Genomic DNA, 13492 nt, shown 5'->3' on the forward strand with positions numbered 1-13492 from the left:
AGGAGAGGGTTTCTTCCTCTCTGTTTTCGGCGGCTATGCCGAACTCAACCGATCGGTGAGGCCTGACCGTCCGACAAATCCTGCACTTTGTTTTTGCTCTTTTTTTCACACCGATAGCAAGAACCGTTGAGCAAAGCTGTCCAATGGACATGCCTTTCCAACACCGGGCTCCCCTATGCTCATCTCTCACATCTGCTGCCAATTCTCGCATGCAGCAACATCAGTCAAGCTTGACAGTTTATGGGTTTTCAACAAGAAAAACTTAATGAATGTCGAACACCATGTACACCAAAAACCGAGCTTTGATGGAATTTGGGACTCTAGTGTGCGGTGTGTGAGAGAGAAGGGAATAAAGATTGAAGATGGTGATTAATGGCCTGCTTCAAGGAGGTTTCTTCTTTGTACTTGTCTGCAGTGTAGAGGGGATTTATAATCCTCTCCTGGATAGCCGTGGGGTTTTTAATCTCATTCATGGGGGTTTTAACTCACACATTATGAGTTACAAGCCCACCCACCATTGTGCGGCTCTTTGGATTCCAATGTGAAACCGTATGATCACATTGGATCCTTTATCCAGATCCAACAAGATCGCTCCTCGTAACTGCGGTGCCTGTACGGGCTGTGGCTTGGACTCCTGCTATGGCTGTGACTATGCTGGTGCCAATGCCGCCCAAAAAGCTGCCGCCTTAGATCTCTACAATTAGTCATCAAACCAGGTCCAAACTGAATATGACATGAAGTTGATAAGCAAACATGAATAAATGAATGGTTTCCAGGTTCACCTGCTAATCTTCTTTAAGTGAATAAAATTGTGGTATCCACCCCTATTACAGGTATTCTCCTCATACGGACGAGTAGCTAGCTTCACGAAAATCGGTCACCAGAGAGAAGTCCACAATGATTGGACGCGACCTGAAATTTATCAGCCACAAAAAATGACAACCAAGTCAGTGGAGAGATTCATGATGATGCATTCTTCATTGAGCATCAGGACGTGTTAAAATCTGATGACCTGCACAATATCTCCCTGTGAGATTTCTGAGTGCATTTGCTGCTTGTTCTCTCCAAACTGAACATAAGTATTACCAACCTGTGGAAAGTTTGTCCAAAGTTACATTTTCTACCAAGGACATTAAGATTTGTAAAAGGACTCTTAAAAAGTTAAAGCAAACAGAATTACCATATGATCACCCAAGTTGCCACATACGTCCAAACTTTCGATCTCACCATACTTGCTAAGCTCATCGAACAGATCCTCATAGAAATTCTGAAAGAAAATAGTCTATATAATTCTGAAGTGACAGAATGTTGCGCAAATACAGCATGGTATAAGCTACAGATTACTATATCACTTAAAGCACAAACTACAGCAAAATCTTACAAAAACTTGATGTGCGGTATGTGTGTGTGTGTGCGCGCATTTATGTGTGTAATATAAATAAAAATAAACTTGGTAGGGTTAATGGAATCCATTTCGGACAGAAATGGATCCCAGTATGATTGACCGCAGCTGACACTACAGAAGCTGTGTCCAAGTGTCGCACCTCCACCGAGGCAGGTGCTACACGGGTATTGTTGCCCTTCTAGAAGTGTCCATGTTATATAGCTGTCCAACCTTGTCTGTCCCATATGTCCCGTATCTTATCCTCCATTTTCTTCTATCTTAACTCCTATCCAACCCTCACCTATATCCCTTTCTCCATCATATTTGTAGAAGGCTGTAGTTACTTGGTTTTACTCCTTTTTTTTTCCCTTATTGATCGTTTACTATACAACCAGTTTCACCTTTCATTGGAAGCATTGTTGCTAGCAGTTTGATGTGCGCAGTTAGTTGTTTGCCATGTGAAAAAAATGCAGATTTGGTACTTCAATCTAATTACTTGCATAAGGCTACAACAAGTGTGCTGCTATTCCAAAATAGAAGAGAATGTTATTAATTGATTGTTAATCTAATATTGTAATGTGCAGTGAAAATTTTTCAAATTCGCACTTGCAAACTAGAAAGTTTATCCATGTCATTTTCTTCTATATGAAACAAGCATGAGATTCATAATCCCCAAAGGAGGCAAATGATCGGAATTAGAAGCCCTGGAGATTTATCTTCTTTGAAGATTTAGTTTAATTGACAAACAAACATCCCGAAGAAGAGAAAAATTGCAAGGCGACTCAAGCAAAAAAGATCATGTGGAAGCTAGCCTCTAGAAGATTAACCAAACCCCCTCCCCCAACCCCACCCCTGAGAGAGAGAGAGAGATGTCTTGAAGTCCTTAGGTTCTTAATATCAACGTTGGAAGTTGGAAATTGGAACATGCACTCGTTTTTTACACAAGCTCAAATTCTTGCACTATCTCTTTGCAAAGCAATCCTCAAACCTCCAAAGACAAAGCACAGCTGTACAAAGTACACATGTATGATATTATAAAGCAATTACACTTTAAATTTTAAAAGAAGCCGAAAATGGCTTCAAATCTTAAGATAAATCCTTGCACATTAAGCCCATAGCCACAATCACCATCTATCTTTATAAACCAATAAAGCAAATTTCAAACTTTCTAACATACAAACAATGACTTTGTTTCAATAGCAGAGGCCACAAAAATCCTGAATGCCTTCATTGCTAATAAAAAGTCTAGAGAAGACACCACATAAATAAAGAAAACTAAACAAATCTCAAGCTCTCAACAGCCCATTGATTTCACATCTACAAAAAAAACAGAAAAGAAAAGCATGCAGAACCAGTTTGGACCTAGGTCACAAAGATACAGGTACGACCAAATACGTGACTCGAGTTTGACATGCATGTTTGAAATTTTTTCAAGAATAAGATATGGCGACACGGATTTTTAAATATTTCAATAAATAAATAACCTATATTTGATGTTTTAATATATAATAAAAATGTTATTTTTCACTGAAAATATTATTAAAATTAATAAAATAAAATTTTAAATTATTAAATTAATTATGTTTGTACGTGTCGTCATAGTCGTTTCAGTATGTCATAGTGTTACCCATGACATGCCCCTTAAATGGCGTGTCATTGTGACATGTTTGGACTCAACATAGGTCACATATGACTATCAGAGTATCAGGCTGTGAATTGAATCATGACTCACCATTAACAACATGAAGAACTAACACAAGCTCAAGTGACAAATCTGAGCCGGTACATATTCTAGATGGTGGCAAATATCATTGGGAAACGAAAACAGATTTTTCACTTGAGAAACACAATTCATCAGAGACATTGATGCAATAATAAAATTTATCTTTCTCCAAACTCTTAATTCTGCATAGGGCTCCAATATTTTTATAGATGAGGTATCCCAAATCTCAATCCAAGTAAACTACCTAATCTAATCAGATAAACTCTTAAAAAAATAAAACCCTTCTTAATTAGCCTGATCTAATTAAATCTGAATATCGGATTTAAGATCCATTACAAAATGATCTAAATACTAAAAATATCCAAACTACATAATATGTCGGGTTGGAGAAGACTTGCCCTCAAGTCTGGATCTTGCTTGCGCTTTTTCTAATCCTGTTCTACCTTGTAGGTTATGGGCCTACAATACGAAACCAGATCCTTTAAATATATCACAAACTGAGTGGACCAAGCAAGATCTGCTCCAATATATATCTGAAAACCTAAAACATTCTTCCTGAACCATCCATAATCCTCGACTGCATCTTTTTGGAGATCTTGATCAAATGAGTCGAATGGATATAAGGCTAGTTTGATCCAATCTGAAATAGTCCACGAACAGACAATCTAGATCTCAAGTTCCATCATCCCATGTTCTACATACTGTTGACGTTGCACCCTAAACAAGCTCGTGTTCTGGGGCAGGTTTGGTTTAAGTGAGGTGGGTGCAAGTAAAGTTTGGGTCTAAATAGGAGGTAATGAATGGACTGGTTCTTTTGGGGCTACGTCAACCCGACTTGAGTTTAGGCTACGAGAATTCAAACCACAATCAAGAGGTTGGGTTCACTCCGAAGGTTTGGACACCTTCTACCGGACCCAAAGTACCTGGAATCAGGATGTTAGGGACCAGAACCGGTGGAAACCGGCTTGGATCTGGACCCAAAATGCCCTAAATTAGGTTATGAGTGTTAGAACCAGGCAGAAACCCAGTTCCTAGTCCAAACCAGTTTTGGGAACCAGTTTGATTAGGAACCAATTCACGGGGTGCCCTAATTGAGTCAGAAACCCGCGTGAGGGGTTCATGAACCAGGTCGGGCACCGCCGGGAGAGGGAGGTGGGTGGTTGTCCACCTGTGGACTGCCCCTGCCGGCCTGCCCTGTCCAGTGGAAACCCGTCGAACGGTGGCTGGCTGTCGTCGTGGACCCCCACCACGACGCCTCTTGTTTGAGTGAAAACGAGAGGGATCGTGGAGGCTCCTCGCCAGCCTGCGCCCACCGACATATAGGAACTGAGTGAGTTGAGGTCAATGGAGATGGGAGGTAACAATGGTGGTGGTGGAAACGAATGGAGGGGCGGCGGTGGAAACGGGAGGGAGGGTAAAAACTCTCCTCCTCCTCCAATGTTTTGCACTAAGGGGTTTGCACCTAGTGGCAGAGCGATCGGTGGGGGCTCGTCACTGCTTATTAGAGCCTCCTCCCTGTTGTGTGTGGCCAATGATGGTTCGGTGATGATGTCGAATGTATGGTGTTGGTTCATCGACAGCGATGGCCCTGAGACGTTACCAAGGGCCAATACCTTTGTTTTGCACTCATTAATGGGCTCGAGTCTCTTTCGATTGCAGCATAAACTCCATGAACTTTCTCTTGAAGAAATTTTTGTCGATCATCTTTGTTCTCACATCAAGCTCCTTAATCATACCACACACACCACTTCTTATCTCGCACAACGAAGTTATCATGCAAACTTTTGAGGCTTTCGTCACGTCACCTTGAGAACTTCACAATATCGTGACAAGATCGAGGCTTTTCTCTTATACTACTTTGATGCAAATCGAGAGAGCTCAGTTTGCGAAGAAAAACTATGTTACCAACTACTCCTAATTTACGCTACGAAAGCAAGAAATTGCAATAAATTAATAGAAAAGCAAGAAAATTGCAATAATAAAATTTATCACTCCTACTAATTTACGCTACGAAAGCAAGAAATTGCAATAAATTAATAGAAAATCAAGAAAATTACAATAATAAAATTTATCTCTCTAAACTTCGAATTCTACATAGGGCTCTCATCTTTATAGGTCTCCCAAATCACATTCCAAGTAAACTACCTAATCTGATAAACTCTTAAAAAAAACTCTTCTTAATTATTCTAATCTAATTAAAACTGGATATTGGATCTAAGATTCATTACAAAATTATCTAAATATTAAAAATATTCAAACTAAATAATATGGATCTCAAATGATTCAAAGAAGAAAGTGGACCCGGATATGCATCGCTCCGCTCTGGCATCAGCTATACACATTCTGGATGGTCCAAAAACATCCATAGTTAAGAAACACAAACAAATTTGTCAACTCATAGAACCCAATTGACAACCGAATAAACAAAATAGGAAATAAAAAATGCTTATCTACTGGAGAGCAAGCATTATTGGAAGAACAATCATGCTCAGAGTAAAGCCTTTGGCACTGAGCTTTATTTAGATTTAGGACAAAAGGTGGTACAACCATCCGAACAGAAGCACGAAGCACAATAAAAGGGAAGCAGATCAGGTGAACATGAGTGTTTTTGCTCATGCCGACATTGTGGCCGTCTGTTTGCATTTTGGATGAATGCCACGTGGTTTTGTTGACTTTTGAGCTTTTTAAAATGCAAATCAGATGGCCATGATGTCAGCATGAGCAAAAACGCTCGGAAGCAGATCAGGTCATGCTGAGCATGAGCGTTTTTGCTCATGCCAACATCGTGGCCATCCAATTTGCATTTTAAAAAGCTCAAAAGTCAACAAAACCACGTGGCATTCATCCAAAATGCAAACAGACAGCCATGATGTCGGCATGAGCAAAAATGCTCATGTTCAGCATGACCTGATCTGCTTCCAAAACGCTCATGTTCAGCATGACCTGATCTGCTCCTCAATAAAAGAGAGGAAAATGGGAAAATGTTAGGATTTTGCACGAGAAAGCTACATGTTACACATAGAGTTGCACAGGCATGCCTATACGTCTTAGAATTCCTAAACCTCTACAACAAAAAGAATGCGCAATCTATATTAAAAGAATGCATTATATCCATCACTAATACAGGCTCCCAATCCATATAACAGATTCCACCAACAACGACCATCGTAAAAATCAGTGGATCAACAAGTAGGTCGACCCTAAAATCTTCCTACAGACTACCATCTACCTATCAACGATACGCATCTCCTCGCTCGTTACCTCGCTTGCAGCAGGAGGCGGAAGTTCACTCACCTTTCTTCATGCTTACCTTGGTACACTCTCTTGCAGCGTTAACGCTGCTCACTCGCACCCTTTAGAGCACATGTCTACTTTCTATTTGGCTTGCTTAGGCATGGTGTTTCCGTTCTTATCTGTTTACGCGTGTATTTATCGTGCGATATCAACCTCAACACTGACTGACTTATGCTTGATGGAAGGCAAGACTGACAAGGCAATCAACGGACAGGAACCAGAACAGATATGTTATTCCTTTCCCAGAAATGTTCTTGGTGGATGCAGGACATGGGACCCCCAGAATTTGTATGCAAGATGAGCCTAGGGAGTGCCAATCAACCGAGCCATCCGGTTTGAGAATAAGGTTGGATCCCTGTATGTAGTGGCTGGTGAATCCTATCAAAGAGCTGATTTTGGAGAGATTCTTCATGGAACTGGCCTGTGAATCACTAATCAAAGACGTGTTGTAGGTGTAACCCATTACCTTCTGAGTGAAATTGCCACAACATGCGCATTTTTAGTAGCAAGAATTATTGCAATAGGATAATGGCTAGGAGGATTTTAAAGGCATTATAACATGAATACTCTTGATGAACCAAGTAAGCACCCTAGATGAAATCCCATGAGAAACCAAAAAAAAAAGGTATAAAACCCTAAAAACAATGCCTTATTTTTTCTAGGAATCACATAAATCCACCAACATAAATCACAGATTTACGTAATATTAAGACCGAACAGAATGAAGGGAAAATATGAACGCTCATGGACACCATGCGTAACGCAAATCCTCAAAAGGGGGACAACAGTAATAAAGGGCGGCAAAATCGAAAACAAATATACGAGAAACGTAAAAAAGTATACACGATAAAACCCTAGGCAGAGAAAGACAAATAAAAGCAATACAAAGTTGAAATTTTGACGAAAAAACTGAACTTAAGCCTAGTAGATTGGGCTGTGACTAGAAAATAATAACAGAAAAGATGAAATTGATTCTTCGCTTTGCCTGGGCTGAGAAAAAGATGTGAAAAGAAAAGGCATAACCCCATCATAGAGGAAGGGAGAGGGATACCTCGAAGTGCTGATGGATCTTGCGAGGGTCCATGGCCAAGGCCGAGGCCGGGGGTGATCATGTCGGGCCTCTGGTACATGTTAGAGAGGAGGAGGGTGGGGCTGATTCTGGGCTTCGTGTGGAGCCGGGAGCATCAATCTCCATGGCGATCGACACGCCCCGATCTTGAAGTATAAGGGGCAGTTCACCCTGTCCTTCTCCGTCCCGAATATCGACGCCAGATGCACCGCCATAGCCGCTCTTCCTTTCCCCCTCCCTTCTCAACAAAAGAGACGAAAAAGATGATGATGGTGGTGAATAGAATCCTTGTAGAGAAGAACAAGTAGAGCAGCACAACGCAGGGTTGGGGTTGTACACGTACGCACAGGAGGGGTGATCTGCAGAAGGAGTTCGGTATTGACCGCCATGCCTGATACGGGGGAAGAACTGAAGAAGGTTCTAGTGGGTTTCGTTAATGTGCAATACTCCCTCCTTTAAATTTAATGTTTTCTAAATGTTATAAGTGTTAGCTGGTTTGCCCGAGTGGTTAAGGGGGAAGACTTAAGATCTTCTGCACAAAAGTGCGCATGGGTTCGAACCCCATAGCCAGCAGCTTTTTAAATTTTTCGATTTTTTTTTTTGCAAATTGGTCTCTGCCTTATAGCCATTTGCAAAATAATCCCTGGAGGTTAATAACTGTTAGTACCTTGACAACCTTTGAAGAAGGGCATTTTGGTGGCCAGTTAACCATGGTCAAACAAACTGCTATTGACAGAAAGATCAGTTTGTGATAAAAGTGAGAAAGGCGAGGACTGATTTGTAAAATGATATGAGGAAGAGACTATTTTGTAAATTGACTACGAGGAGACCAATTTGCAAAAAAAACTAAATTTTTTCCTATTTTTTATATTCTGTAGTCATCCGCTGGGCTGTCTGAGTCCTCTGGCAGGATAGGTGATCCCAAAGAAACTTACCACATGAACACTAATTCAGCACTCATCATCCTCACCTATACAAAGAAATACACTTCTATTGATTATAACAGCAACTTAGACGTAAGAAGGAAGGGAAGAGAGAATTCAAATATGAAACTGGGCTGTTTTAGAGAAAGTGGTTTTGAATAGTCGAGTTTGTTGTGGGCTTTATAAGCAACATGTAAACTTTTACATTTGTTCCTGAGAACAAGAGGTTGGGATGACTACCACATACACGTGCGCGCGCGCCCGCCCGCCGTGCCGTGCCAGGCCGGACCGGGTTCGGGTAATTGGCCCTTTAGGGTCATATCCAATCAAGACCAAAGTACCTTTTTGCCCAAAGTTTATGTGGATATTTGGATTATTTAATGACTCCTCGTAGTCCGTGCCTGTTATGGCTCTTCAGATCTCGACTCTTTGCTCTTCGAAGTCCGTTAACGGGTCTTGTCTCCTCGGATTTCGTAACGGGTTTCTTCCACGCTTTGTAACCGTTCGTGGGTTATAAAAGCGTGGTTAGGGCTGGGGTTACAGATATCCGAGATCTAAGACGGACTAATCTCTGCAGAAGAGCTCTGCGATTTTCATTTCCCTGTTGCTCTCTCTCTCTCTCCTGAGTTATCCCGTAAGGGGTTTCTGCAACTTCGGTTTGTGGAGGTTGTTTTCGAAGGACGATCCGTCGGAGTGCACCGTTCTGATCGTTGCGGCTATTGTATCCTGGGGAAAGGACGCCAGACCCTGTTTTGCACTGTATGTGGGGGCGAATCTTCTCTAAGGGGAGTACTTTCGTACGTCTTAGCCTTTTACACAGTATTAACATACTTCTCTTGTGTTTATTGTGTTCTGTGCATCTGCTTGTTCATATGCTGCTTTCTGGATTTTGGTATATGGTGGAACTCGACATTCCTGTTCCCTGTTTATGTTTCGATCTGCTGAAAATCATGATTTGTATTCTGCTGCATATTATGATTTATATCATGTTTTATATCATGATTATGATTGTGAAACTGCGTGATCCGAAAATCGATCCAACAGCAACCACATCAATCTTACCATTTAGTCACACTCTCGACGTGGGCACACTACCACTTTACAAGTTGGCAACCCAATCATCAAAATTCCCCAGCAGAAACGCCGCTACATTTATGTTCATAAACACAAACCTTCTGTGATCAACCAAAAAGCTTTCCCTTGAGAAAAAGACAAGGAAAAAGGCAAAAATACAAACTCTACTGTGCAGATATGAAACTACAAAAGTAGGAGTAGCAACGGTCTCTCCCTCTCTCTCTAAAAAGTTTTAAAATACACATCCAATGTTTTGGTGCTGTTGCTGATACGTAAATTTTAATACCGTGAAAACAAAGTATTTATATTGAAAACAAAAGAAAGATAAAAAGAGGAAGCAAAAGCAAGCCACATACTTGTGCGCAGTACAATTGAGAAAACATCAATTCAAATTTTTTACTAGCTTCGTTATGTAAACCAGAAGGGCTCTATTTACAATAAAACTATGTTACGTTATTCCTATGCACGAAAACTAAAGAAAATCAGAAAAAACTGGAAAAGAATTGGAAAACAGGAAATAACTCAATTTAATATTCTAGAATCAACCTCAACTCCCAACTGCCAACTTTTCCTCGGAGAAATCCTATAACAATTATTTATAGCAAAAAAATAAGCCTTACCTTACGTCGGATCTTGGATAAGATCTTAATACAAAAACAAACACAAAATAGAAATCCAAATCCTAAATACTATAGATCCAATTGGATCCAGGATCGCTTGTGAACCCAACTTGGATGTAGGTTTGCTCCTACATCATTCTCTCTAGGTTGGAAAAAGACTCAGCCTCGAGTCTGGTCTGTTTTTGCTTCTTCCAGTTCCACTTGACCTCTAAGAACTACAAAGGTGTTGTCATCTTTAACGGGTGTAGATTGATGCATTGATCCAGAGAAATTGATGACGATAAGGTTCATGTTGTCAACGATCCAAATAGATAGAGTATATGGACTTTGTTGCTCCCTAGTGGTTGGTGTAGCGTAATACTAAATGGGTCATCTTACAATATTTGGAACAAGATAAAGAGGTCCAGTTGTAAAGGCTAAAGGATCCAAATATACCCATAGTACCCAGGACCAAGGTGTTCGGGGTCGAAACCAATACCCAAACACTACAAGAATTCTACGGATTAGCGACGAACGCTATCCATCACTAAGCCATCGTAAATCCGTTGCTAAACTGTTTAGCGACGGATTGGTGATGGATAGCGTCTGGCGCAAATTCTTGATCTCTAATTAGCGACAAAACTAATTTGTCACTACTTTCGTTGCTAATTTACGACAAATTAGTGAATGCCATGATCCGTCATGAGTCTGTCGCTAAATAAGCACTGATTTGGTTTTGCGACAGATACATATCTGTCGCAAAAATTTAACGACAAATAAATTTTGTCGTCAATTTAGCGATGGATTACATTTCATCGCAAAACATCAGCTGGTTCAGTTTTTGAGACAGATAATATCTGTCTCTAATCCATAGCAAAATTTAAAAAAAATAAAATATTTTTGTTTAAAATATAAATATCGAGAAAAAATTTCTCGTTATACAATTTATATAACCTGTGTATAAAAGACAAAGTACACATAAAAATACATATACAAAGTAGGTGAAACAAATTTAACACAAGTTATAAGTGAAACAAATTTAACAACAAGTAGGTGAACATATACAAAGACTTTTATTTAAAACAACAAGTACGTGAAACAAATTCAACATATGAAGCTACTCCTCGCCAAGATTTGGAGCATCATCCTCTTCATTGTCTCGATTTGCCCCTCCATCCATGCCTCCATCAGCTTCTCTACACTGATCATCTCCAGCATCCTACAAGAGAACCGAAATGTTTGTATTGATAAACAAAATAAATTATATGCAATGCAACTAATCTAAGGCAATCAAAGTAACATGGCTGAATGACACAGACTAGCAATAAAGTGAAGGACATTAACATAATTCAGAGGCCAATAAATAGTACATGTAGAGTCCCTAAAAACTAATGACATAATGAAATATTATAGGCATATACGTATTAAAATCTATCGACATGAAACTAATGACATAAAAATTTAGATATGTATTGAAATAAGTGTTATACGTACCTGACGGGCACCAGAGCTCATGTTGAAGGCAGACGAAGTTCCCCTGTCTCAAAAAAAGTTGCACAACTCATTATAGACAAGGCTGAGAATGACTTCATGTAAAAAGTCACACATCATGTTCTGAAGAAGCTGACAGACATCGTCCCAAGAAATAGCAGGGTCAATCGGACGTTGAGAGTTGATGCTGGTGGGAGAACTCTAAAGGCTCTGGCTGGATGAGACAATGATTGTTCTGGTGTTCATACTACTCTCAAACCTGAACACACAAACTTTTTTGGGTTCACCGGTTGCAGTCACCCATGCTGCAGGATCAAAAGGCGGATGCTGAGTGGAGTCACTGCCATATCGCTCTACCATCTGTTGCTCGTATGAGTCTTACAAAGTAATAATTATAGTATAAATTAATAATTAAGAATTACAATATTTATGATAATGTAATTCATGGTAACTTGTATATTGTAATATTTATTAATACAATAAATACATACCATTGTCGCTCTCGCCTTCTCTTATACGAACTCTCTCATACTCTTATGTTTATGTGTTTCAACAAACATATCCTTGTAAGGCACGGGGCCTCTTTTTTCGGCTTCCTGCAAGGTTAAATAAAAAAAAAACAATTAGAAAGTATGCAGAAATACTTATAAATTTGACAATATATATATATATATATATATATATATATATATATATATATATATATATATATATATATATATATATATATATATATATATATATATATATATATAGATGAGTTACCATTTTCTTCTGATGGCTCTCAAAAGTCCTAGAACCACTTGTGTGTAGATGGGCATCGGGCATCTTCACTCGGTTTTGTGTAGTCTTTGCTAAGTGATTTCGAAATTCATGGCTCGCCCATGCATTGCACATTACATCCCAATAATCTGTCATGATAGTAAAAGGGTCATGGCCCTTCTATTGCAGTGGATCATCTATCCCACCAGTTGCTTTTATTGCTGCAGTCTGCATATTGTGAAGCATGTCAGCAAATCGACTGGCAGCCACTTTTTGCCATACTAGCCTCGCGTTTTTTTCCTCCTTCACAGTCACGAAGCGATTTAAAGCCTACAAATAATTTCAAAAAGTTAGTACACATGACTATAACAAAAAAATAAATATGAAACAAATTTACTATCATAAACGATTATACACTATGAATGAAGATCATAATCTGTCCAACACTTCCTTCGGGTACTCTTTACATTGAGTGATCGGTCCTAGAAGATGTTGAACTAGTGACTTCCTAATTTCTCGAATCACTTTTTGTGGCTCGAACCTCGCGTTGCATATAAATTGGTACACATTAACAATCGACTATCAATATACACTATTTATAAGATAAGTATTGGACAAGTGACAATGAAATACTTACGATCGACTATCGATATACACTTTCAATGAGTCATCGTGTGTGAGACTGAGAAGATCCAGCATCCGTACGACTCTCTTGGACTGTTGTACAAAAATAAAAAAAATTATGTACACATTCTATCTACATGTTGAGCAAATAACTTTAACCATTATGGAACTATACATACCAACTGATGTTGACTCGTGATGTGTATGAGTAGCTGGTGTAGGTGGGTCATGTGCAAGCAAAACATCATCTATAGAATAATGAGTTAAAAATTCACATAATGCATATTTAAACTAATCAAGTATATAATTATTTAAATGATATACCTATCTAAGCTATACGTGAAGACGAAGGCTGAGACTGGTGATCATTGAGTTGTGATCCTATAAAAATGATTAACGGGTAACAATTTTCATATCAACATATAAGCAAAAACATAATGAATGCCTATATTTAAATATAACACAAAGACATCTACATAATGTTGTCCCACAGCCTCCACTTGGTCTTCGACCACTGTGACCTCCATGAACCATGTTCTAACAAATAAA

General features: G+C 39.3%; 1 non-coding gene and 1 pseudogene across 2 annotated transcripts; one reads left to right on the plus strand and one right to left on the minus strand.

Moving 5' to 3' along the window:
• Positions 1–308: 308 nt before the first annotated feature.
• LOC149816899 (splicing factor U2af small subunit A-like) lies at positions 309–7752 on the minus strand (annotated as a pseudogene). Its single transcript, XR_016427677.1, has 5 exons — positions 7453–7752; positions 1181–1267; positions 1012–1090; positions 783–909; positions 309–694 (listed from the first exon to the last, which is right to left on the minus strand). The product of XR_016427677.1 is annotated as a splicing factor U2af small subunit A-like (transcript).
• A 208-nt stretch (positions 7753–7960) lies between these two features.
• TRNAL-UAA (transfer RNA leucine (anticodon UAA)) lies at positions 7961–8043 on the plus strand. Its single transcript has one exon. It is a non-coding gene; the product is annotated as a tRNA-Leu (tRNA).
• The last annotated feature ends 5449 nt before the right edge of the window (positions 8044–13492 follow it).

Source organism: Nuphar pumila, chromosome 14 (assembly GCF_984573655.1).
Source record: "Nuphar pumila chromosome 14, dmNupPumi1.hap1.1, whole genome shotgun sequence".
In the NCBI taxonomy this organism is placed as follows: domain Eukaryota; kingdom Viridiplantae; phylum Streptophyta; class Magnoliopsida; order Nymphaeales; family Nymphaeaceae; genus Nuphar; species Nuphar pumila.